The sequence below is a fragment of the Pinus tabuliformis genome, chromosome 3_2 (genome assembly GCF_031772625.1).
Source record: "Pinus tabuliformis cultivar Carrire ecotype Pingquan chromosome 3_2, CPIR1, whole genome shotgun sequence".
Classification (NCBI taxonomy): domain Eukaryota; kingdom Viridiplantae; phylum Streptophyta; class Pinopsida; order Pinales; family Pinaceae; genus Pinus; species Pinus tabuliformis.
In genome coordinates, this window is record NC_142302.1 from 561,662,893 (window position 1) to 561,689,519 (window position 26,627).

Genomic DNA, 26,627 nt, shown 5'->3' on the forward strand with positions numbered 1-26,627 from the left:
GTAGGAAATTAAGGTAGAATTGAGGTGAGACTTGGCGACCTGTAGGGAATGGATCAGATGGAGGATGGGATGGGGGATAGGTTGGCATACTACTAGAAGATATATGCTGCATAAACAACTAACATTCAACAAATGAGATTAAGCAAGCAATGAAATAAGTGCATCCATAAAAACAGATTTTTGCATCAAACTAATCTAAACTATGATCTATGAAAGGAAATGATGATAACTGCTGCAAGAAAGGAAAGCATGGAAGAAGACTATGGTAAATAAATAAGTGAGCATGATGAAGGAGTTTTGAAGCAAAGCAAACTGGACTATTAACAAACTAAAAAGCTGTAAATACTAGAAGTCTTATGAATGAGGAAAATCTGTGTTTTTGGGGCAGCAAGAGGGTCTTTGCCTCAAATCATGGTCCCAAAGGGAGGGAGAGAGGCCAAGGCACTGTTACTAGCATTTTGGATCTTTTCTTTATCACTGCTTAACCTACTATAGAAAGCACAAATGGAAGCAAACTATTGAGTCATGAAAAGCAACCTATTCTTGATCATAAAAGAAATTCATTTAACAACAGCCTAATCTACAAACTGAAATAAAACATACAAATACAAGTAAAGAGGAGCTTGGCTACTTGGGTTGGGCCCTAAATCAAGAGCTTCAGCCCTTTGAGGTAACTCAATGCTAGCTCAAAAAGGATTCCATCTTTATTTCCAAAATAATAACAAGATTACATGGAACTATCAAAATAATAAGCTCGAAGTTGAGTAGAGTTTACATAAGCAAAAGTACAACAAAAATCCAACAAAAATCTGACCATAGTGAGGCCCTAGGCCTCTCTACTTATACAAATGAAGGTACCGATAACTTACTTAAAATCAGGGAGGCTTGGCTACCAAAACTCGAGATAATCATCAGTTATCCTCCACTTGCTCGGCTGCCTTCTAGTGCATGACTTGGCTGCTTGTACTCCGAGCTGAATGAAGGGGAATTTGAAGTGAGGAGTAATAAATGAGGGGGATTCCCTCCTATAAGTCCTATCCTTTGTCCACTTCAAGTTATTGCTGCCATTTGTCCACTAGGTCCTTGACTTTGACCTCAAAATTCATCAATGATCTGCATTAAACACATATTAGACCACATGGCATCATAACTAACTCAACTCACTCTATAAGCATCAATATAATTAGAAAATAATATAATAAGCTAAGAGAATGGTTGATTTGACTAGGTTAGGAGGTAAAATGTGCCCATATAATTACCCATTTATGAGGCTCATCATCACCCCCCTACTGAAAGTGTTGCTCATCCTCTGAGAAACTTAGTCCATCTCCTCATCTTTTATGGCCCTGGTGGCCTCCCTAGCATCCCATGCTTCTAATGTGGTCTCCTCTTCCTTGTCATAGAATCTTGCCTTCTTGTCTATCTCTTCCCACTGCTCTTGCTCTTCTTCTTCTCTTCTACCTTCCAGCATGCCTAGCAACTGTGGGGGACTCAATTTGAGGCCAATCCAATTGACCTTTAGCCTCTGCATGGAGCACTTATACATTGGCACTCTCCTTAATGCCTCCTTCATCCTCATTGGGGAATGATATTCCGTGATCTGTAGACTGTGTGGCAAGGTGTTCCATATCTTCATACATGCATGCACACAGTCATCCCCAAGTAGCCTTTCCATATCCTCAAAGTGTGCAATGGCTTGTGCCTGATCACTTATATATCTTGGGGCAATCTGAGGATTATTGGCAAGTAGGTTATGTGTGTTGATGAGTGTCGTGGGGTCTGATGGCTTAGCTCTGATCATTAATGGCTCATTCTACTCCTTTACCATCAACCTTATTATTTTTGCTGCCCTTAACTCTTCATGGTTCATCCATGAGGCCATGGCCATTAGTTGCAGGTCCCCTAGCCTGGAATTTGGGTCCCACAGATTCATGTTTCTGAGGACCATGTTATGTAGGTAGAATTCTGCCATATTTTCCTTATCTTCTGATGTGCTTTGGTCACACAGGTCCATAAACTACCTGTAATCTTGGAAAGGCATTATGCCTATTTGTGCCAAAGTATTTATCTGAAATTGCAACCATTGGTCCTTGAGATACAAGCCATAGGATTTTTCTAGTGTTATACATTACAATGCCTCCATGGACCAGCTGGCCATGCATGCCAGTTGGGTTTCTTTCTCTTGCAGCTACCTCCTTAGCAATTCATTTTTTGTTTCAAGTTGGCTTCTTGTAATTGCTTCCCTATGTCTGATATCACTCAACTCTCTGCGCATTTCTTTGAGTTTGTTCTCCATATGGCCAATATCCTCAACTCCTTTGGATTTGGCTATTTGCATCCACCTATGTGTTATTATCCTGTCTTTCTCTAATTCAAAAAACAGTGGAATTGCAAATTTTTGTGGAATTATAATTCCCCCCTCAAGAAGACTGTAGTAGGAGCCAAGACTGGGATGGGGATCAAGTTCTTGTAGCTCTGTTTCATCCTCCTTTCCCTTTGGCTATCCTTCTGTCCTTTTCTCAAGCTTTTTGGTCTCCTGTAGTTTGGACAATGTCTCCTGTAGAACTGTCTGTTCCTCTTGTAGGATTGTTTTTGGGTCTTGTAGTTCTACCCTTTCTTTTCATGTGGGAGATCTAGGAGTCCCCCTTTCATATGTGATAGGTGCCTTAGGAGGGGATTATTTTCCTTGGGCAGAGGGTGAATCTTCAATTATAGTTGTCACTTTTGAAGAAGGGTGGGGTTTCCCTGTTTTGATTCTTGTGCTCTTCCTAGCCCTGAAATACATGGAGGCCTGCCTCTTCCTCTTCTGTTTTGGCTTGATGGGTGTACTGAGGACAGTGAGAGTAGCTACTTCCTCTCTTTTCAGAGTCTTAGGGGAAAATTCTCCTTGTTCTATCTTTTTTGCCCTTTTTCTCCTCCTTCTGTTTCTCTTTCTGTCTCTGTTTTCTCTGTTTCTTCCTGCTCTGTTTCTTCAGCTTTCTCCTTCTCTATCTTAGTTTCTTCCTCCTTCCATTCTTGTTCTGGTAAGTCACCAGTTGCTTCACCTTCTCCCCCTTGTTTCTCTTCCTGCTCACTGCCAGTAGGACTAATAGCATAGGTTAGGGTCTTTACGTCATCCTCAGCTGTCATGTTTTGGAAGATTTCCCATGCTATAGGGAGTGTAAATGTATGGAGGGCTTCTTCCACTAAAACTCTGATTAACCCATGGTGAGCTAGCTGCTCTAAATTTCCTGCTTGAACTTTAATGTTGGAGTGAATGAGAGACTTCAAGAGGAAGTAGGGGATGCTAAGCTTCTGAGGGGCTGGAGTGTTCATGCCATATACAATGTTGTACCTCCCCTCATAGGAAATATATTTTATTATATGGTAGCTAACCTCATCCCAAGGATATGGTATGCTAGCCCTTCTAATGCCATTTTTATCCTCTACAAGGGTTCCATTGCTTTGAAAGAAGTTTTTCTTAGCAGCCTGACCAATTGGTTTCTCATCCTTACTCCAAAGCAATCCAAGAGGAAGGGTAGTGACCCTACTGATAAATTCAGGGGTTATCTCCATGGAAATACCTCTAAAGGTGACAGTGGCATGTTTTCTGGTGTGAGGGACCAAAGAGTGGGCAAATTCTTGAGAAATTTCCTCATCAAACCCTTGGAATTTCTCAAAAAAGCTCATCCAATTTGCTCTTGTGAATATGTCCACTACTTGGGGATGTGCATGGAGCCTGGAGGAGTTGGTGGGCTCCTTCCTCATAAAACATCCTGTCATTCTTTTTATGCTTCTTTGGAAAACCAAATGTGGAGAAGGAGACAAATTTTTTTGAAGAAAAATAGAGAAACAAAGAGACTGTGTTTTTTAAGAAATAAGCGTATTTTTTTTTATGTATTTCCTCCACCTAAAGGCTTGATTTCACCCTCGAATTTAAACCACTGCTTGCATATTTTGATATTCAATGGGGGTATGAATGGAACCTACCTCCTTAGCCCAAGAATTGTGCTAAAACCTATGTTTTCTCCCTTCAAAACAACTCACTAGCCCTCCTGTAGAACACTGTTGTCCCTCTTGTAGAATCCCTCTAGGTGCTCTTGTAGAACGTGTAAGTTCTCCTGTAGAAAATGCCAAGAGAAAGAATATGGGAGAGATTAATGGAGAACGATGGTTACGAGGTTGTGGGGGCACAAGGAGATTGCAGGAGTGGAGTTTCAAGGAGAGAATGAAGGAAAAGGTGGTTAGAGTGGTCAAGGAGGAGTACTTATTACTTTTTATGGATATTTCCGGTGATGGACGGTGAGCTGGCAAAGTTTATGTTGGCCAATTCGGATCATTTCTCCCCAACCGCCTTGTAATCATGGTCCTTTCCTCGTAATCATCCCTCATGATTACATCAGAGTTCACACTTCCTCCACTACTTTTCCTTGACATCTTTCTTGAGTTGACTGTGCGTACGTGTGGGTGACATCTTCGGATGAGTGTAGTCAACTAGATGAAGGTGGCCAAGTTAACTGGCCACCTTTCCATCATTCAACCTCAACCATCTCATTACTTTTGCATGCCTTCTAGTTACACAAATGCAAACAGAGGAGCGGGTTAGTTACTTACCTGAGATCCGAATGTATTTGTTGTGAGGTGTTGTGGCTCTCTCTCTCTCTGTTGTATGCATTTGTTTCTTTCGCTTCATGTTGTCTGCTTGCTGATGTGTGGTTGTGCCTTGTGCAGGTTCTTCTTTGGCTAGATCTAAGCTTCAGGTGTCTTCTTCAACCTTCATATTTGCACCCTCTTGTTGTTGATGCTGGATTTTAATGGGATCAACCGCTACATGAATTCCTACAGGAGCTCCTGTAGCCGCTTCTCCCCTTGAAGCTTCAGCTTCTTTCTATGCTTGGAGCTATGAGGATGATGCCAGAGATGTAGATAGAGATGGAGAGGTAATAGGTAGGCTTCAGGTGAGGTCTATAGTGCTGTTCCCTTTCTTAGTTTTTCTTTTCTTGAGGAACCTTTTTTTTTGTGTTTTTCTTGGACAGGAAGAAGAATGATGTTTGGGGTGTGATGTAGGCTTGGAAATGATGGCAAGGAGGTTTGAAGACTACAAGAGGATTTATAGATTTTTTTTTTTATGAAGCTTCCCTATCTGTCAAACTATCTTTTATCCATTTCTGGCTCTCTGTAATTCCTACAGGAGCCTCTTGTAGAAAACACAGAGCGTCTTGTAGAAAACACAGTTTTTGAAAAATAAGCACAGTGAGGTGAAAACAAATGCCAAGAATGATGGAGAAAGGTGTGGGAAGGTAGGATAGATGTCGGTGTTGGTTTTAGGGCTCCCTTGGCTCCTTCTACTGCTTCCTGTAGTCCTCTTGCAAACTTGCAATGCAGCGGGAAATTCATTTTTCTTTTTCTCTTTTTTTTTTGAAAACAACTAGGGCGCCTTAGGGAGGTTTTCACCCTAATTTCTTGTCCTGGGTGCCTCCAAGGGAGGTTTTCACCCAGGGATCTTATTTTTCTCTCTTTTGTTTAATTTTTTTTATTTATTTTTATTTTTTGAAATCATTGGGCCGCCTCAGAAGAGGTTTTCAACCCAATGATGGGACTCAAGCACCTCATGGAGGTTTTCACTTGAGTCCTTAATTTTTTCATTTTTCTTCAGTGAGTGGGTGAAGTGGATGATAAGACATGCTCCACAACCATCACTGTCTTATGCAAATCTTCAATGAACTCTCACTTGGAGAGGGGTTTCTTGTAGAGTTTCAACCGGTGTCTATTGACAAGCATGGGGATGGCTTCATCATCAATGGTTCTAATCAGAACTGAACCATTGTCATTGCATTTCTCCACAGTGTAGGGTCCCAGCCATCTTGTCCTTAGCTTTCCCTTGAAATATTTGTATCTTGAATCATAGAGTAGTGCCCAATATCCCTTTTGGAATTGCTTCTCCTTGACATTTTTGTCATGCCATATCTTTCTCTGAAGCTGAACTACCTTTGTATGGAGAAGGGCCTGCATTCTGTGTTCATCCAATCCATTAAGCTGAAGTAATATTTCTTTCTGTGCATGGCTGAGGTCTAGGTCCAGCTGAGCTACCATCCTTAGGGTATTGAATTCAAATTCTATTGACAACAAAGCCTTCTTCCCATAGACTAGTTCATAGGGTGTGAACCCTGTAGTGGTCTTCCATGTTGTGTTGTAGGCCCAAGTGGCCTCAACTAATCTGTCTGCCCAGTCTTTTCTGTTGCTGCTCACTACCTTTGTCAAGATCTCTTCTAATGCTCTGTTAGTGACCACCACCTACCCATTGGCTTGTGGATGGTAAGGGGTGGAAGTCCTATTCTTGATTCTATGATGTGTGAGCAGGTCTTCAATGAAATTGGAAGTAAACTGACTACCTTGATCTGTGACCAACTCTCTTGGATACCCAAAATTGTAGAATATTTTTTCTCTCAAAAACTCAGCTACATTTTCCTTTGTCACTGCTTTGATTGCTTTTGTCTCTACCCACTTTGTTAGGTAATTGGTGCACACAATGATGTATTGTTTTTTCTTTGAAGGAGGGCTGATAGGGCCCACAAAGTCCATGCTCCACTTCTCAAATGGCTCAAATGTCACTTGAGGTTGCATGGGAATCTCATCCTTTGGAGTAGGTTTCCCCATTCTTTGACACTAATCACATTGGTTGGTATATCTCCTCACATCTTGATTAAGAGTGGGCCAGTAGTAGCCTGCTTGAAGTCTCTTGAAGGCAGTTCTTTTTGCTACAAAATGACCTCCACAAGGCCCATCATGACAGGTCAGGAGGATGTCAAAGACTTCCTCCTCCCTGACACATATTCTCAAGATCTGATCTGGACCAAGTTTGAAGAGATTGCCCCAAATCTAGGTGAAAGGGGCACTTTTGCTTACTATCTTGCTCTTCTCTTCTGAGGACAAGTGTGGTGGAAATTGTGTTGAAACCAAGTAGTTTGCTATATCAACAAACCATGGAGAGAGTACTGAGATAGCAAACAGATGTTCATCTGGCATTTGGTCATCCACCATTCCTTCTTCACCTGCAGGCAATTTTACTCTAGACAAAAAGTCAGCAACAACATTTTCTTTGCCAGGCTTATTAATAATGGTCAAGTCAAACTGTTGTAGTAAAAGCAACCATCTAATAATGCGAGCATTTACATCCGATTTGTTCATTAAATATCTAATTTCAGCATGATCAGTGTGCACGAAAGTTTTATAGCCTGTGATATAATGTCTGAATTTGTTTAAGGAATGCACGATAGCTAGGAGTTCCTTCTCGATCACCGTATAGTTTAACTCTGCCTTTGACAAGTTTTTGCTTATAAAGTATATGGCATAAGGTAAATTTTCATCAATTTGTCCCAAGATTGCTCCTATTGCTTTGTTCAAGGCATCTGTGTGAATGTGGAAAGGTAGGGCCTAGTTTGGGCCTCTCAGAATTGGGCAGTCATGAGCTTTCTCTTCAAGGTATCTAGGGCCTCTTGACAGTTTTCCGGCCATATGAACTCGACATATTTACCTAAGAGGCCAAACAAAGGAGAGGCTAGCTTGCGAAAATCTTTAATGAATCTTTGGTAATACCCAGCTAAGCCTAGGAAACTTCTGACATCTCTCCCCTTTTGAGGAGGTGGGATACTTTGGATGATGGAAATTTTATTGGGGTCCACCTATAGTCCTTGTTGAGATATTGCATGACCTAGCACGGTCCCTTCAGTCATCAGAAATTCACATTTTTCTGGACTGAGGAACAGGTTCATCTCAATACACTTGCTAGAACTTTTCCTAAGTTAGATAAAGCTTCCTGAAAGTCAGAGCCATAAGGAGTAAAGTCATCCATGTACATCTCCACTGCATCATGAACTAATTCAGAAAACATACTGAGTACTGCTCTTTGAAAAGTGGCTGGAGCATTACACAAACCAAAAGGAAGGACCCAGTATGCAAAGGTACCCCAAGGACAAGTGAAAGTTGTCTTATCTTGGTCTTTTGGGCTGATTTGAATATGATTGTACCTACTAAAACCATCTAGGAAAGAGAAAAACTTTTTCCCTACTGGACCGTCTAACACTTGATCTATGAAAGGTAAAGGAAAATGGTCCTTTTTAGTGGCTTTGTTCAATTCTCGATAATCGACATAGATTCTTGACTTACCTTTTTTCTTTAGCACTAGCACCAAAGGAGAGACCCATTCACTGTTAGAGATGGGATAGATGAATCCCGCATCAAGCAATTTCTGCAATTCTTCCTTAACAATATCTTTAAGTGTTGGATTCATCTTCCATTGACGTTGCCTCACTGGCTTGCAATCCTCCTTGATGTATATATGATGAGTACATATTGAAGGGTGCACTCCCTTCATCTCCTTATAACTCCAGGTGAAGGCATCTAGGTGTTTTCTCAGCAAGCTACACAGTTCCTTCTCCTGGGAAGTGGATAGGAATGGATTTATTTTCAATGTTCTTTCTTTACCGAACTCTATATTCTTAACACAGAGAGGAGTGGAGTCAACCGCATAGAGATTAGTTGAGGGGTTGTTTTGGGTTTCTCTTACTATATCCTCTAATGGTGATACACTGGGAGGTGGATTCTGAATCAGATTTTCAATAATATCATCCATATTTTGTAGTTTTCCCCCAATGGCGATTTCTAATGCACAAAGCGGTGCAGAATAGATTTCATCCTCATCTTCCTCCTCCAACTAGAGAGGTAGATCATGATCTAGCAAGGGTTGGGTAGGAGGATATAGGATTAACTGCTTGGACATATGCCCATTCTTTATGGTCATGTTCCCAGCTCGATAGTTGATGTAGGCATTGGCAGTAGCTAGCCAGGGTCTTCCCAGAATGAGAGGATACCTAGTGAGCTTTGCCTTTGGCTGGAGAACTACGAAATTAGCAGGGTACTCCCAAGAATCAATGGAGACCATCACATCTTCCACAATACCCTCAGGGGTCATGGTGGAGTAGTCTGCAAGCTGTAGCACGGTCGTGGTCTTCCTCAAGGAACCCTGGAGGTTGAGTTTGAGCATTGTGTCCTTTGTCATCACATTCATGGCAGCTCCTAGATCAATCAAGGTGTGTGGGATCATGGTGCCATTGATGTGGACATCGACTATTGAGCTTCTAGGGTCTAGATATTTTGGATAGATTACCTACCCCAACATTAGGTCGAACAGTTTCCCTATGACATTGATGGCTGAGGCATCCCTCTTGCACCTTCCTGGATGCCTAAAGCACTTCTCTTTGATCAACCTATTGTAGATAGGCACATCTTTTATGGCTTCAAGAAGTGGTATCTTCACACATAAATGTTTCAATTCTCCCAGGAGTTCAGTTTCTTCTGGGGTAGGTTGGACTGTTGCAGATAGTCTCTCAAGAAAGGGTGGATTTGCTTTAGGTTCGATTTCCTCTTTATCTTCCTCAACCTGCCTAGGTAGAGGGTGGCTATCTGGGAGAACTTTCCCAGATCACAAGTTAATTTCCTGAATCTCCACAGCATAAGTCGGGAATGATGGCTCCCCACTACACACTTGTTGGGCCTGTCTATTGTTCGGGTTTGGATTTCGTTGGGCAGGCATTTGGGGTTGCTTTGGTGGAGTAGGAGGTAATAGTTGTGGTTGGATAGGTGGTGGAGGAAAACGAGCAGGAGGAGAGTTGTATTGGGGCCTCCACGCTTGATTTAATGCATTCCACTGAGGCTGCAGCTGAGCATAGGATTGAAATGAATGGATGGCTAGTTGGGAATGATATGGAGATGTGAAGGACCAAGGAGGAGGCATGGACCAGGAAGGATGAGCACGGGGGCCCCAAGAAGGTATGGAAGTGACTTGGTTGGGGTTGTAGTATGCCTGAGATGTCCCTTGCATCCCCTGCTGATATGGTCTAGGTCCATGCGGCCTCCTTTGGTTTATGTAATAGAGCTGTTCAGTGACTCCCTCAACCCCTTGATATACAACTTTAAGTCTGGGTAAGGAAGGGCACTTGTCTGTAGAATGATTTTCTTCACAGATTGAACAAACCTCTATAGAGTTCAATGGGCATTCATTCCTAGGATGCCTCGTAGTGCATCTAGGGCAAAAAATGGCCAAAGCCCTCTCTTCTTCCTCTTGTTTCCTTTTGATATGCAAGGTATCCATTTGCATGGCAAGAGTCTACAACATCTCACTCTTGAAGTCTTCCAGCATGTTTCCAATTTCTCCTTTAATGGATGAGTTAGAGGAAGAGGTACTAGCTATGGGTTGACTCCCCCTATCTTACCTTATGGCTGCTCTAGAATGGTTCCTGAAAATAGTCTTTATGTCCTCATAGGACAGTTGGTAGATGTCTCCCCTGGCCAGTAGACGGAGGGTGTCTAAAAGATCTTCTCAAATTCCCCTGAGTAGGACCAGCCTCAAAGAGTTAGGGTCAAGTGTACACTCGATCCTTTTGTAACTAAGTTGGAACCTCTCCTCATAGTCTTCTAGGGACTCATCACTTCCTGTAATCATTCAGAAAATTTCTTCTTTAGTTTCTTTTGACCTACAATAGTCTCGATACTTGTTGTTAAAGGCTTGATGCATCTGAGCCCACAGTGTGATGCTATTGCCAGGTAATCCCATGAACCAGCGCAATGCTACATCCTTGAGAGTAGAAGGGAACAATTTCAACTTTTTCTCATATTCTTCATAGTCATAGGTTCGACAGATAACAACAAACTCAAACAAAAAGGTGTCAGGATCTTCTGTAGTCAGACCGTGGAAATGAGGTAGGGTGAAAGGGCTTATATTCTTCATTTTGGTGTCCCCATTGGTCTTGTTATCACAAAATCAAGCACTGAAGGCTGCCAATCAGCAAGATTCTGTGTAACTATTTCAAACCAGGCTTTGGACTAAGGCTTAGCCTCCTTAGTCTGAGAGGGCTCTCTCACAGATTATGAATATCGACTAATGACAGGAAAAGATGGCTAACTCTTATAAGACACATGAAAAATAAGCTGGCTGGACAACATTGAATTAATTCCCATTGGGCTTATGGAGTCTCTCATGTCTCAGCAAACAAAAACACTATCTTTTCATAAAAATCAGGGCACTTTACATCTATATGTTCAAACATAACTTTGAAACCACAGTTTGCCAAGGCATACAGGAAGTCAGAGCATGATTCATGAGTTCTGAGTGATTATGCATTAACAAAACTGTAAAAGAACCTTAAAGAAAGAATACCATCACACATTTGAACAAGAAGATCCATTGTGAATCCTGAGAAGAAAACACAGTCATTTGCATTACTGAAATTTGTTTATACATAAACCAAAAACAGTCTTCTCCAAAACATCCAACCCCAATTACATAGATCATTCAGCTATATATAGACACATCCTTCTAACTACTTAGAGCTTCCTCCTCCAGCATGAGGGGAGCTCGAAGACTATTACTAATTACCCCTATCTTCCAATTAACTAATTCATTAAATACATTAAGTGCTGACTGTAATTACAAAGAATGCTAATTAACTACATATCTAATTCTATCTTCCTCGTATCATGATCCTTCTTTGCTCTTGGACACCTGTCTCCTTTCAGTTTGGCCGAGATAACTGAGAAGTGGATGCAATGAACAAGGTTAGCATTGGATACTGAATGCGCTGATGGTTCATTGATCATAAGAACAAACCCCTGTTTTTCCGGTCCTTGTCTCCCACCATCCTTCGAAAGTTAAGCAACATGTTCCCAGCTCTTTAATACCCCAAAATTTATGAGCATCACCATATTTCAGATGTGCTGGAGGCTTCATTGATTGAACATGTGTCTCTCTTTCAAAATTCCCGTTCATATTATCAAAATAGCTGCTCTGCATTTAAAATCACCACCTACAGCAGTTTCGTAGCGCGCTACGAAACTGCTGTGTGATTTAAAAAAAAACACAGTCTTCCTCTAAACTCCTCACAAAATTGAATAGCTGCTGTTGCCATTCTTCAGTTTCACCTTTGCTATGCTGGGATTCAGAATCACATTCTCTGTATCCTCCATAAGGCTAGAGTGGGTTACCTTCTTTTCCTCATCAATGATCACCTCAAGCTTAGGCCTAACATGATTATTGAGAACTGAAGCACACAAAATCGATGCCCTTTTTATATATTTTTTATCTTTGTCTCGTCCTTTGTCCTTGCATTTGTTCATGTATCTCAGGGTACGTGCTGCCTCATCCACAAGCTCAACAGTCCACTCTCGGTCATTCGAAGCACCATAAAAAGCGGGGTCCCTTTGATTGAACGAAGCACCATTGTATTGCAAGACATAGCTCTTGCAAATCCAAAGTCGCAAAGCTTGACAACACCTCCAGCACCAATAAGAATATTTTGAGGCTTCATATCACGATGTATAATACGATGAGAATGGAGATAATGAAGTGCCCGCGCCAGTTGCTTAGCAATAGCCTGAACTTGTGCTTCAGGAAGTCATTTGTCATCTTCAAGAATCTCCAATAGTTCACCCTGTGCAAATTCTGTGACAACACAAAACTCCTGTGGACTTTCAAATGCATCTAGCATCTCTATGATATTTTCATGCTTCAGCTGTCGTAATATCTCAATTTCCTGCCTCAGATTGTCAATGTCTTTTTCACTCTTTCCATGCTTTAAGATAAACTTCATAGCAACTGTCTGCCCTGTGTACTTGCGCCTGCCTTTGAACACCTTTCCAAAAGAACCTTCACCAACTAACTCTACAACATGATAATTTTCCACGCCCATCTTACAAATTATTGAAAATGGCGGAGATAAGTTCCTTGCAGCAGTAAGAGACCTTCGTCGAATGAACAGAGAATGAGTGGCCCCGTTCGGTGATCCGGAGGGTGCGTAGGATCAGATCGGAATGCAAACCCAGCCATCAGTAAATCTACAACATCTTCAGCAGCTACATACAGTATGCCCCACCGCTTCTGCCAAGCTATTTCTGAACCCTTCTTGTTTGGGACTAACACCCCTTTCCTTATTTTGCTTCCGCTTCAACATTCGAAGCGACAGAGGCAATCCTACACCATCTGCCTTCTTTTCAAAAGTTACAGGGGAAATTCTACTAACATTTATGCCCTCATAGAAAGCAGCTATATCAGTAGTGAAAAGACGAGGCATGCACCACGACTCAGGGTAAACCATTTAACCTTATACTTGTTAGTGTTTAAAACCGCAGCCAGTTCAAGGCCAAAGTATCCTCCACCAACAATCACAGCTGTGCATTCTTGGCTAATGTATATATGGGAAGAATGAGGATGAAGCATCCGACCATCTTCTTCATCGGATGCATCACCAAGGCGTGCAATTGCCTCAAAAAGAGATTGCTCATGCTATTTTAGTGCCGCCTTAGCTTTCTCTACATTGGTAGGATCAAGATGATCACCTCTAAAAACCCTTTCCACCTCCTTGATAAGCTTGTCAGTCTCCCGTAACTCAATACTAACAGGTTCCTTGTTGCGTGTACCATTTTGAGAAGATCCATAGCCCTTTGAACTCTGCCACATACAATGCAACTTAGAGAACCAGCCTTCCCCTGCTTCCACTTGTTTTGCTATAATGTCAAACTCAGACAACCGTGCTGTAATGCTTCTGCCAGCTAGCGGAAAGGCATCTAAGCTGAAATAATGCTTTTAATGTTTGATGCGTTCACTTTTTACAAGCCCATGATATTTTTACAAAGAGCATCCCAAGACATACGCTGATATTCCAAGCTGCTTTTATCTTATAAATCCTTTCATCATTTGCGCCAGCTTGAAAGGAGGAACATAAACACCGCCACTTCTTCCAAGCGCCTTTTCAGTGTTTCTAACTCCCTCTTTCAGAACTCTGTTCAATAGGCATGCTAGGATTTTGGGTCTCCACTGAAAACTCGAACAAATCCCCAATTTCGTAGCACGCTACGAAATCACCTAAACAGGTAGCGCTGCGAAACTGCTAAAAAGGATTCATGCGCTGCGAAAACACCTTGTCCTTAAGCTAGGCTAAAAATTTTTGGCAACAGAATTTTCAGTGATAACAGGTCTCTTGAATATGAAAGGTACCCTCTATTCTCTCTCCATTCCCCCTAGCATTTCTATGTTCAGCCATTAGCTCGAAAGGAACATTTTCTTCTTCTTCTTCCCCTATAGGTTCTTCAAATATGTCTGGTTGTTCACCTAAGGGTTCTTCTTTATTGCAGCCACTGAAGAAGAGAGAAGGTTGGCTGTGTGAAGAAGTGGGGGTGTTGAGAAAGGATTTTCCTGAGTTATCTCTATTCCTATGAGGCATGAAAGGAAATATTTTTGGTTGGTTTTTGTTTCTTTTTCCCCACACTGATAGTACCTGCAAAACTGAAATTGATTGAACAAAACAAATTGCAACTAGCTGAAATAAACTTGCTGAATGGAAATTTGCAGAATTGAAGACAAAAGAAAGGAAATGCAGAATTTGAAAGAAAAGAATGACTAGTCTACTCTTGCTGAAATGAAATTTGTAGAATTGAAAAGGAAAGCAAAGAAATGCAGAACTTGAAGGAAAAGAAAGGACTAGTCTACTTTTGCTGAAATAAACTATTAGCAAAATGTTGCAATAGAAAATAGAAGAAAGCAGTAATCACAAAATACTCTGACACTTCCCCGGAAATGGCAGAAAAAATATGGTGAGCAATAGTATTGCAGCAATAATGTTGCAACTCCTAGGCTGCCATCTTTACTCTTATCAACCCGATAGTTCGTAACAAACTTGGAAGTGACGGTGTTGTATGCACAAGTACTAGTTCTTACTCGAGGTTGTCACTTGGTCAGCTAATGCAAGATCACCAGGAGCTCAAGCCAACTTCTATGGATTTCAGAAGAAGTGATATATGTGATGAAAGGAGAGAAAGACTACTCTACAGATACTACTCTAACTGTAGAAAGGAGAAACACTGAAATGTAAAGCAAACCAAGTAAATCCTACTTAACCAACTAATCCTAATTTTGTAGAAAGCCATATGAAAACCATGAAAAGAATTCCATTTATATATTCAAATAAGCAAACAACATCTAACTAAGCTATTTCTGGAAGTAAATGAGCAAAAAACATCTTTTTGGATTTTTATGTGAATTTAACATGCATGTGATTTATTGTTTGTGAATGTGGTAGTGAATAGGTGGTGTTGAAGGGCGGTTTTGGGACTTGAGATGATGTAGGATGGTGTGGTTGGGTCCTAGGAGGTCTCAAGTGGCATTCTGGAGGCTTTTCCCACACTCGGCCTTCAAAAGAAACCCTATAGAAAAATCTACAGGAGGACACAAGAAATCTACAAGAAGAAAAACAACGTTCTACAGCAGGAGGCCAAGAGCAGTTTTGGCTGTTTTGAGGGTGTGGGAGTGGGTGGAAAAGGTGGATGAAGGTTGGAATGAAGTGTTAGGGAACCTAGGGTCTACCAAGAATCATTAGGAGAGAGAAATATGATTGGATTTGCTTAAGGAGAGAGGAAGAAATTCTATGGAAAATGCAGGAAAGTAAGGCAGAATTGAGGGGAGACTTGGTGACCAGCAGGGCATGGATTAGATGGAGGATGGGATGAAAGATAGGCTGGCATACTACTAGAAGATATGTGCTACATAAAAAAATGATAGTCAGCCAATGAGATTAAGCAAGCAATGAAATAAGTCCATCCAGAAAAACAGAGTTTTGCATCAAACTAATCTAAACTGTGATCTATGAAAGGAAATGCTAATAACTGCTGCAAGAAAGGAAATCATGGAAGAATACTATAGTAAATAAAGAAGTGAGAATGATGAAGAAGTTCTGAAGAAAAGCAAACTAGACTATTAACCAATTGAAAATATGTAAACACTAGACGTCCTATGAATGAAGAAACTCTGTGTTTTTGGGGCAGCAAGAGGGTCTTTGCCTCAAATCATGGTCCCATATGGAGGAAGAGAGGCCAAGGCAATGTTGCTAGCCTTTTGGATCTTTTCTTTATCACTGCTTAACCTGCTATAGAAAGCACAAATGGAAGAAAACTATTGAGTCATCAAAAGCAGCCTATTCTTGACCATAAAAGAAATTCATCTAACAGCAGCCTAATCTAAAAACTGAAATAAAGCATAAAAACACAAGTAAAGAGGAGCTTGGATGCTTAGATTGGGACCCAACCCAAGAGCTTCATCCCTCTGAGGTAACTCAGTGCGAGCTCAAATAGGATTCCATCTTTATTTCCAAAACAATAACAAGATTACATGGAACTGTCGAAGTAATAAGCTCGAAGTTGAGCAAAGTTTACATAAGCAAAAGTACAACAAAAATTCAACAAAAATCTGACCAAAAAACTGACCCTAGTGATTCCCTAGGCCTCTCTACTTATACAAATGAAGCTACCAACAACATCCTTAAAGTCAGGGAGGCTTGGTTGCCAAAACTCGAGATAATCATCAGTCATCCTCCACTTGCTTGGCTGCCTTCTAGTGCATGACTTGGCTGCTTGTACTCCGAGCTGAATGAAGGGGAATTCAAAGTGAGGAGTAATAAATGAGGGGGATTCCCTCCTATAATTCCTCTCCTTTGTCCGCTTCGAGTTATTTTTTCCATTTGTCCATTGGATCCTTTACTTTGACCTCAAAATTCACCAATAATCTACATTAAACACATATTAGACAACATGGCATCATAACTAACTCAACTCACTCTATACGCATGAATATAATCAGAAAATCATACATTAAGCTAAGAGAATGGTTGATTTGACTAGGTTAGGAGGTAAAATGAGCCCATATAATTACCCATTTATGAGGCTCATCAGGAAGTTGTCCCACTTCTTCGATAACTTCCTTTGTCATCTTCCTTCCATTTTTTCCTTTCTTTGGTGCACTCGGATTTGGGAATGTGATGGCCAAAATGCCTCCATATTTACTTAAGCATGAAGTTTTTAGATAAACTTCTTGCTTTCCAAATCTAGCACTCCATTGGTTGAAGATATTCCCAAAGTGATTCAACTAGCTGGTTGAGATGACTTTAATGTCAGCTTTGATCCAGATTTGAAAGATCTCTAACATTTTCCACTCCTCTGGTCCAAGTCTATTGAGCTTTTCTTCTGTCTCCAACACTTTTCTTGTTTGATTTAGGATCTCTTTCAATCTACGATCATCCTCATTCGTTTCTGATGTTTTTCTCTTGGAGACAACTTTATCCCCTTGGTGTGGGGTGAGTTTATCCACTTACATTTCTTGAAGCATTCTTTGAGATTGGATTAGTACCTCGGCTTGATTCTCTTGCTCTGGCTCAATGGTTTCCAAGATAGAAAAAGGATTTGCATCATCGGGAATAGAGGTTTTTATAGTTGGTTGAGAAGCAGTTGTAGTTTGCGGCTGGGGTGGCGTCGGTGGATGTGTGAGAGAATTTGATGGTCCCATCTAATTCTGAACTAGTGGAATCCTCCTACCGCCAACTTGTTGAAAACCTTCATCATCTTGTTAGTGAGCAACCTATTGTTCTTCTTATGCTATGGTGAGCGGGAAATCACAAAACAGGTGGCCATATTCATGGCATCACTGACATATGAATGGGACATGTTCATAATCTAATGGTTGAGTCTAGATGGAATCATAATACACTAGATCTATTGATTCTGGGAGTGTTGGTGAAATTTTCATGTGGACACAGATGCAGGCATATGTTGCATGCCTTCTCCTCTTTCTATCTCTAATACTTTCACAAATTCTCCAATGACGTTGCCAATCCCTTCCAAGATATCAGGTTCCCAGAAATCATCCAGAAGTGAATATAACCTTACCCGTACAGGGGCCACCTGGAACTCTTCGTTGTCAGGATTGTAGCATTCCTCTTAGTATCACGGAAATCATCCCGAGATGTTCATGAAATATGTTCCATTCTCAAATATGTGTTTCCTATCTTCTAGATCTACAAAGATCAATGTGAAGAAGCCTTTTGATTGGCGATGGAGTTTGATCTGGCCCCGTGGTGCCCATTTGTTCTGGATCCACTAAAGGATGTCTTGCTCACGGGGCCAAATACCCAACAACTTGCAGATCATGGTGTGGTCCTTCATGTATTGTCCCAATTTCTCCATCCAATTGTTGGGGATCATGATCTTAGGGTTGACTTATGCTTTCGAGAGGCACCACTTTTTTCCATGGGCCTGCCATTGCACCCCCATGACAGGGGACTTCGTGGCTACTAAGGTTGAGGCATAAGCTTTTGGCATTATGTTTTTTCCATGGATGAATGGTGTGTGGTTGACAACATCTTTGAAGGAGGGAGGCCCCCCTCACCCGATTGAGGGGCTGCTCATGGTAGATTCTTAGCGCTACTGTAGATGAGGTAAGCCTTTGATTGCAAATCAATTCAGATGACGCGATCCAGCCAACCAGAACCAGTTAGAATGATTCCTATAAAATCTGACTCATTTCTGACAAACCGTAAGTTAGAGAGCTATCAAATTTCTTTTTTGTTATACATATTAAATTAACATTTTTTCAACAATATGTAACTTATCTTTATTAATTAAATTTATTAAGTTTTTATATATTTAAAAATATAATATTATGAATATGGCTCATCATATATATATATATATATATATTAATTATTGTTTATAATTTTATGAATAAATAAGATATATGATACAAATTCAATTTATTTTTTTATTACTTTTTTAAATGAACTTAGATTACTTTTTTATTATTATAATTTATTATTTAGTTATTTATCAATATTACATCATTTTTTCATATTAAACATATATTTTAATATTTACACTCATTTATAAACAATACACTATTTCCACATTAAATTTTATAAAGCTACTCTCGAAATAAAATTCTAAATTTATTTGGATTAGTTCTAATTCTATGTCTGTTGTAATCATAATGACTATTTCAGCATCTATTAACATAGTTCTCCTTATAAAAATTGTACCACTACAATGTTATTGGAAATACATTGATGCATACATTTTACATTATTTTCATTTGGAATTAATACATATTTTTTTTCTTGAATTATGTTTAATATATAATCATATTTTTTTAAATCTCTCACATCATTAGAGTTAGTGTGACAGATACATTGCATTTTTACATGAGAAAGTGTTTCCTATTAAAACAACTATGTCCTACTTCAGATATGTAACCCTGTTTTAATTTGTTGATTCACACCAGGACTAAGTATTGGCTACCCTTTTTAATAATGATCTTTGGTTGTCTAATTTTATTTTCTATGAATCGGATTATCTTTACAATGTAACAAGCTATATATAATATAATATAATAATGATGTTTGGTTGTCTAATTTTATTTTCTATGATTCGGATTATCTTTACAATGTAACAAGCTATACATGATATAATATAAAATTTATTATTAAAATATGTATATTTATATTTTATTAGCTCGCCATCTACAAAAATAGCTTTATTGTCATGAATCCTTATAATAGTGTTAATTTCACCATAAGAAGTGTCATACTTCAAAAATGTTATAAAATCACATTACATTGTAAACATAGCAATGGTTAAAAAGGGGAAAACCTACCAAAAGAAGGGGAATCTTGCATTATTGCTCCTAGTAATAGAATTAGATACATATGAAACACGAAACATTAGACCAATTGACTATTGTCTTTCTTCCAGTAAAATCATTTTGGGTTCTCCTTTCTTGTTTTTTATCAAACTAATGGGGTTTATTTGGATTCCATTAAAAGTGGTCTTCAATTCCCATAAATTTATTTGGTGATTCCATTAGATTATTAACAATCATATTTAGGAAGGCTATTAAATTTATTTTGAAAGGTAGTTATTTTATGAAAAATATTTAACTAGTTTATCTTTCTCTTTAACAACACAACACATGTAATGAATGATTTTTAATCCAATATAGCAAGTCTAGGAACTGATATATTTAAATGTAATTCGAGTCTTAGAGGACTGGAGGTTTCGGATCCACTATTTGAATTATGCAACTAAATTGTATTTGTTGTTATGTTGCATTCTTTTGTACCTCTTGCTAAGTTTCTTCTCATAGATGGGAATGATAGATGGAGTTAGCTTTCATTTAATCAAGTAGAGTGTGGGTGAGGCATCACGAGGTTGAATCTAGCTTATACCCCTTGTGTATACCCTTATTAGAAAAACTTCTACTTCTAGAGGAATTAATTACCAAATTCTCCATAGTTATAATGTATGGGTGAATACACAAGTTAGAACTTTGTGAATTGGAGGGGTCCTACAAAACAATGCCATAAGGAATAGAGGATCAATGCATGAGAACACCTACACCCATGAGAAAGGAAGTATTTTTAGAAATAATGTCTCCCCAATAGAAAGCTCAATCACCTTAAGAATATCTTTTGATTGGAGATCCCTTAAGATAAATTTACACCCCAATTCCTCTACAGCCCCTCCAAACCAAAAAATAAAGAATGCATATTAACTACTAGTAATTGAAGCAATAGGAAATTACAACCTAGAGATGTTATGCACCTATAATTCATATGAGATACTTGAGAGATTGAATTCATTAAGTGGTTGTATCCCACTAAAAGCTCAACGACCCATTTCTAGAAGTAAGGAAAGTGAAACCAACACACTAAAATAAATAAGAAATAAAAACATAAGTAAAAGAGAGCATTTATCTTTCACTGATATTTCACAAAGCTATTTTTGACATCTATCCAACATAAATTCATGATTCCTATATTACCTCAACCATGGTGCTACGTTGTAGTGATAAATCAATTTTAGTTTTGTAGTGCCCAACTTAAATAGCTAAACCATCACTGTTCGTCATGCAAATGTAATCATTTTTGGAGATACTCTTTAGATGCCATGCATGAGCCATAAATGAGGTAGTACCCACTTCATTTTGGCACATCCTTCCTATCATATCCTTATATTATATCACTCATATACTACGATGCATGTTAGATAGAGAAACAAAAAGTATGGTATCACATCATTTGGAGATGTGTTACCCCACCCCTTGATTCTAGTGTCATTATTTTTGAGTTGGCTAGGCTCAAGTGGCCCCAAAATTGATAGTATATCTTGCTTACTTAACACAACTCCCTCATTAGCAAGCTAATTTTTAAAATCTTTGGCCTATTGTGGAAACTTTTTGGGATAATGTTGGGAATGGAGTGTTAGAGAGAAATTATTTACATAAACTTCATTCAATCATTTGAGAGATCCCATTAGGGTTTAACCTCTGTAAGATTTTGGCTAACTATTGAGTCACCTTCTACAAATAAGTGGATCTTTTCTTGGTAACGAGTTATATGAAAAACCTCCACTAGACCATTTATCTCTAGCATATTTTTGTTGGTATCACCAATATGAACTATAAAATGAAGATGATGGCTCCTACATTATTCCTAAAAATTCATCAAAGTCAAATTTGATCGAACCCCTCAAAGTTCTAGACCATGTAATTAGATAGGGAGGTTAAGGTGTGATATTATTCCCTGCAATGGATAAGGTGATTTTTTAAAATTTCCATACTTTAAATATGATCTTTTCTTCATCGTTGAGGTTTCTTGCCTTGTTAGGCAAAATATGGGAATTAATTGATCCTCTAATGTTGGTTTAAATGTTATTTTAGGATACCTCTAAGACTCTATTTTGTTTCTTGAATATTTTAACATTGTGTTCTTTCTAAATTAAATGCAATAGAAAAATTACTAATATATATTTCAGGAGTTTCTTAATATTGGGTTATGGTACAAAGATGGTCTCCATATATTATTGGTTCAAACTATTTGAATATGGAAAACCATTAATCATATAGTTATAACACTATTGTGCACCCAATGAAGAGGTTCTCCATACCATCCTCCTTTATTCTACACATATAGAATATAGAGGGGCCCTTAAAGTCTCTTTTGATTACCCTATCACAAGGAAGAATTTTACTTCATGCAAGTAGCTAGGGATATATTGACATTTTAGGGTAGAGTTATTTGTTCCAAATGCTACTCCATTTGCCTCTTGTGTTTTAGTCATTGTGTTGATATTTCAAGTGGTATGACAATTTGAATATGATGTTACCATATCATTTAAAACCCTAATAAAGTATATGTTGGACTTGAACACAAATTTTCCTCCTTTTTCATAAGTAATTTTTTATTTCTTTTCTTTCATCCCATATTATCTCTAGTGGCAATTTTGGGCATGATTTCCATTTATATTAGTATGTTGGCCCTAGATTGTTCTAGGCATACAAATTTTGGTTGATAGGATTGCCTTCCCTAACATGGACTTTTCTTTTGGTTGAATGAAGTAGCTCCCAATAATCAATGTTAGCTTCTTGTTTCCAATAATCCTCATATAGTAAACATCCCATCATGAATTTCCCAAGATATTTGATCTTGGAACAAGACTATTATTCTAGGAATTATTCTATATGAGAGACCCCAAGAGAGGACCCTTAATATTGATAATATTCTCATTTGGGATTGTGTGGGCATAATTTGTTAAATTATGAAACTACAATCAAATTCCACTTTCGAAAATCATTTTATGGAGGTCATGATTGCATTGAATTCATCATTTTGAGAGGACTAAAATCAACATAAATATCACTCATATCGAATAAGGGAAAGTGTACTTATGAAGGAAAGCCCACATATGCACATTTGGACAAGGTCGGCCACAAAGAAAACTGGACAACCATGGAAGCATATAGACACAACTAACCTCAAGCTCATTTGGAAATCACCAAGAATATTCTTCTTCTCTTCTTCATTTATTTTTTCACATAAGTCTGAGGCTGAGATGAAAAAAGAAGTTCGCAAAGGTCTGGAATTATAGGGTCCAAAGCGCACATCTATTTTATGGTTTTGGGTTACAGTTGTTGGCTTGCCATATGGTAGATTCAACCATATTCACAGGCATCACATTCTCAAGGGAGTGACTAGAAAGCTTCAGTCACACACATAACTCATCATTAATGCAACTGGGAAGTTTATTTGAGTTTTGACCATTGATCGAAGCTGGCTACAATTAATCGCATAAATGCAAATTTGTCTTTGATATATCATGATGTTAGAATAATATTTGTGAATATGGTTGGGTTATTGGATGATAATGTATTAATCTCATTATACTCTCTACTGAAAATTTTATTGCAATCTCATATAAGAATATTTTTCAAAGGGTTTTCCCCCTAGTGGGGTTTTTCCCTAGTCCTTGACCAAATCTGGTGTCTCTTATTGATGTGTTGATTTTCTCCTTTGTCATTGCATTTATTTTTCTATCATAAATTATTGTTGATGAATGGAAACACTAATTTTATTTGGAAAGTTTTCTAATTTAAGTATTGAATTGGGATAAAGTAATTGATACAACATAGAAAAATCTGAAAAATTAACATGGTATCAGAGCTAAGGTGAAGGACAAGACCAAAAGGAGACAATAATTGAAGAAATCATCTTTGGAAAGCTGAAGGATCTAATCTAGTGAAGTCAATATTTATTCCTTCTTCAAGGAAAATGAAAAGTTGGGCGACTCATCTAATTTTGCTACATGGAAAGTTAGGTTGGAGATCACAACTAATAATAATGATGTTATGGATTACATTTAAGGAGAAGTACCTGAGCCTACAGAGACTGATTTTGCTGCTCTCAAGAATCAGCACAAGAAAGGTAAGTTAAAATGAAAGAAAATTATAGTTGATGGTTTACAAGATAAACTACTTTCATATGTTGGAAATTTGAGAGGGTCTAACATATGTATGATAAGGGAGCTAGAATGTATAAAGTCAACAATTTTAACTAAATCACCTCCTTAAAATATCAACTCAAAGACATGAAAATGAACTAGGGAGAGTTTGTGCAGTCCTACATTATGATTATATCTCGCCTTAGAGATCAATTACAAAGAGTTGGGGAAGCTGTGTCTAATAGGGAATTGGTGATGTAACTCTAAGAGGTCTCCCTCCTGTTTGGGAAACCTTCATCACGAATATAGGAAACAACAATTTCCTCCTGTTATTTGATGAAATTTTTGGAAAGATTACCAAGAAGAATCAAGGATGTTATTAAGAGGAAGGATTCAAAAGCATGAAGAATGAGAACCCACTACATTTGTCAGACAAAATAAGAAGAAGAAAGGAAATGAAGGCCTCCACCTCGAGATGCGAAGAGAAGGAATGATAGAACATCATCTCACATTGAATTCTACAATTGTCACAAGAAGTGTCATTATGCTCGAGATTTACCCCAAAAGAACAATGGTCCACACTACAACACTAGAAGAAACAACATGTTTGATGATCAAAGAAGAGATGAATGAAGGAATGATCATAATGGAAGAGATGAAAGAATAATAAAAGATGCTCCAAGTGACCATGGAGAATATTGTCATCCTGAAAAGAAGTCAGATACTCTAGGTATGAAAGTAATGTTGGCAAACAATCTGAATATATTCTTATTTATGCTCTTATTAGTTCCTTTCCTGTATTCTCATGGGATAGTCGGTTGGTTGATAGTGGGGACACTCATTACTTTTTTGGTTATAAGGAAGTTATATATAATTTGGTGGAGAGGAAGTCAAATTTGAAAATAATTCTCGGAGACAACTCCACTCATCCCATTAAAGGGTTCGGGTCTATTAAATTTCATTTGAATTTGGGAGAATCGATTTTTCTCAATGATGTGATGTGTGTGTCAGGGTTAAAGAAGAATTTGGTATCAATATCCACTTTGGAAGATAAAGGGATGCAGGTTGCATTCATCAGGGGAAAGGTTCTTACTTGTCATGTTGGATAACCTATGAGAGATGCATTCACATTACGATCTAGATATGAAGGACCATAAAGGGTTACTAGAAGACCACTTCTAGCATTGACCCATGATACTAGTCATTTGAGTGAGCTATGGCACCAAAGATTGGCCCATATACATTATGTTTCTCTTGAAAAATTGGAGAAATGTGTCTCAAGGATTCCCAATATTGAAGCCCAACATGATGGAGTATGTTAAGGATGTGCTAGTGGGAAGAAGACAACAGGACCATTCCCCTCCAGTGAGAAAAAGATAAATGAAATCCTCCATCTCATTCATTCTATCTTGGATGGTCGAGTGTTTGTACACTCTCTTGGTGGCCATATCTATTATATCACCTTCATTGATGAATTTTCAAGAAATACGAGGATATATTGTATGAAGCACAAGCATAAGCCTTCGAAATGTTCAAGGAGTTCAAATATTTGATCGAAAATCAAACAAGGAATAAAATAAAGATATTTAGGCCTGACAATGGTGGAGAGTACACTTCGACTGAATTCATTTATTTTTGCAAGAAGGAAGGTATCAATAAGGAAATTTTTGTTCCCTATATTCCCAAACAAAATAGAGTAGCTGAAAGGAAGAATAGGTCTATTGTAGAAGTCGCTCATCCCATGTTCCATGATCAAGAGTTGTTGAAGTTCCGTTGGGGAGAAGCAACAAATGTTGTCGTATATGTTCAAAACAGGGTGCCTCATCAAGCAATGGACAAAAAAACTCTGAAAGAAGTGTTCAAAGGTGTCAAGACTGATCTTATCCATCTCTATATCTTTGGCTCTCCCGTATACTTTCATGTACCGAAGGAGAAGAGAAATAAGTTGCAAGCCACGGGAAGAAAATGTACATTTGTTGGATATTGTGAAAATTATAAGGCATTTAGAATATATATTCCTAGTCAAAGGAAGGTTGATATTAGCAAGGATGTAACATTCAATGGGGATGTTGCCCTTGGAAAAGCAAGGGACTTTCCTCCACCTCCTCCTCCTCCTAAGAATAATGATGATACTTATATTTTGGATGGTCCTTCTGTGCCTAAATTTGAGACGGATATTGTTGATGATCACATGGAACCCATTTATCCCTTAGATCCTCCTCCATGTGATCCTCCCACCTGAAAGAGGCCACTTTGGCTTCGAGACAAATTACAGGATGATGAGAGTCGAGCTCCCATTCAAAGATCTTAGAGAAAGGAAGAAGCCATGTAGGTATAATGGATATGTTGGAGCCATGAGCACTATGATTCAAACCAAACCTCCCACATTCAAAGAAGCCATAAAAGAACAAGTTTGTAAATATTCTATGGAAGAATAATATGGATCGATTATGAATAATGATGTATGGGATTTTGTGCGAGACCGAAGGGGAAAGCTATGGTGACTTTGAAGTGGTTATTCAATATCAAGCACGGAGTTGATGGTAGCATTTAGAAATAAAAGGAAATGTTTGTGCCTCGAGGGATGTCCCAGAAAGAGGGAGAAGATTATGATTATATATTTGCAATTATGGCTTGATATACAACCATTCATTCGATAGTTGCAGTTTCTACAAGTCAAGGATGTACTCTTCATCAGATGGGAGTAAAGACAACATTCCTCCATGGTATGTTACAGGAATAAGTGTATGTTGAGCAACCATAAGGATTTAAAGTAGAGGATTGAAAGACACATGTTTGTTGATTAAAGAAGGAATTGTATGGTTTGAATCAAACCCCCATAGCATGGTACGCATGCATACACAGTTATTTCATAAAGCTGGGATCCACAAGAAGTAATGTTGATCTCAACCTCTACTTCAAGGTAGTCCAAGGTATGTTGTTGATTTTGGTTTTATATGTTGATGATCTATTATTGACAAGTAGTGAGGCTATGGTTATTGAGT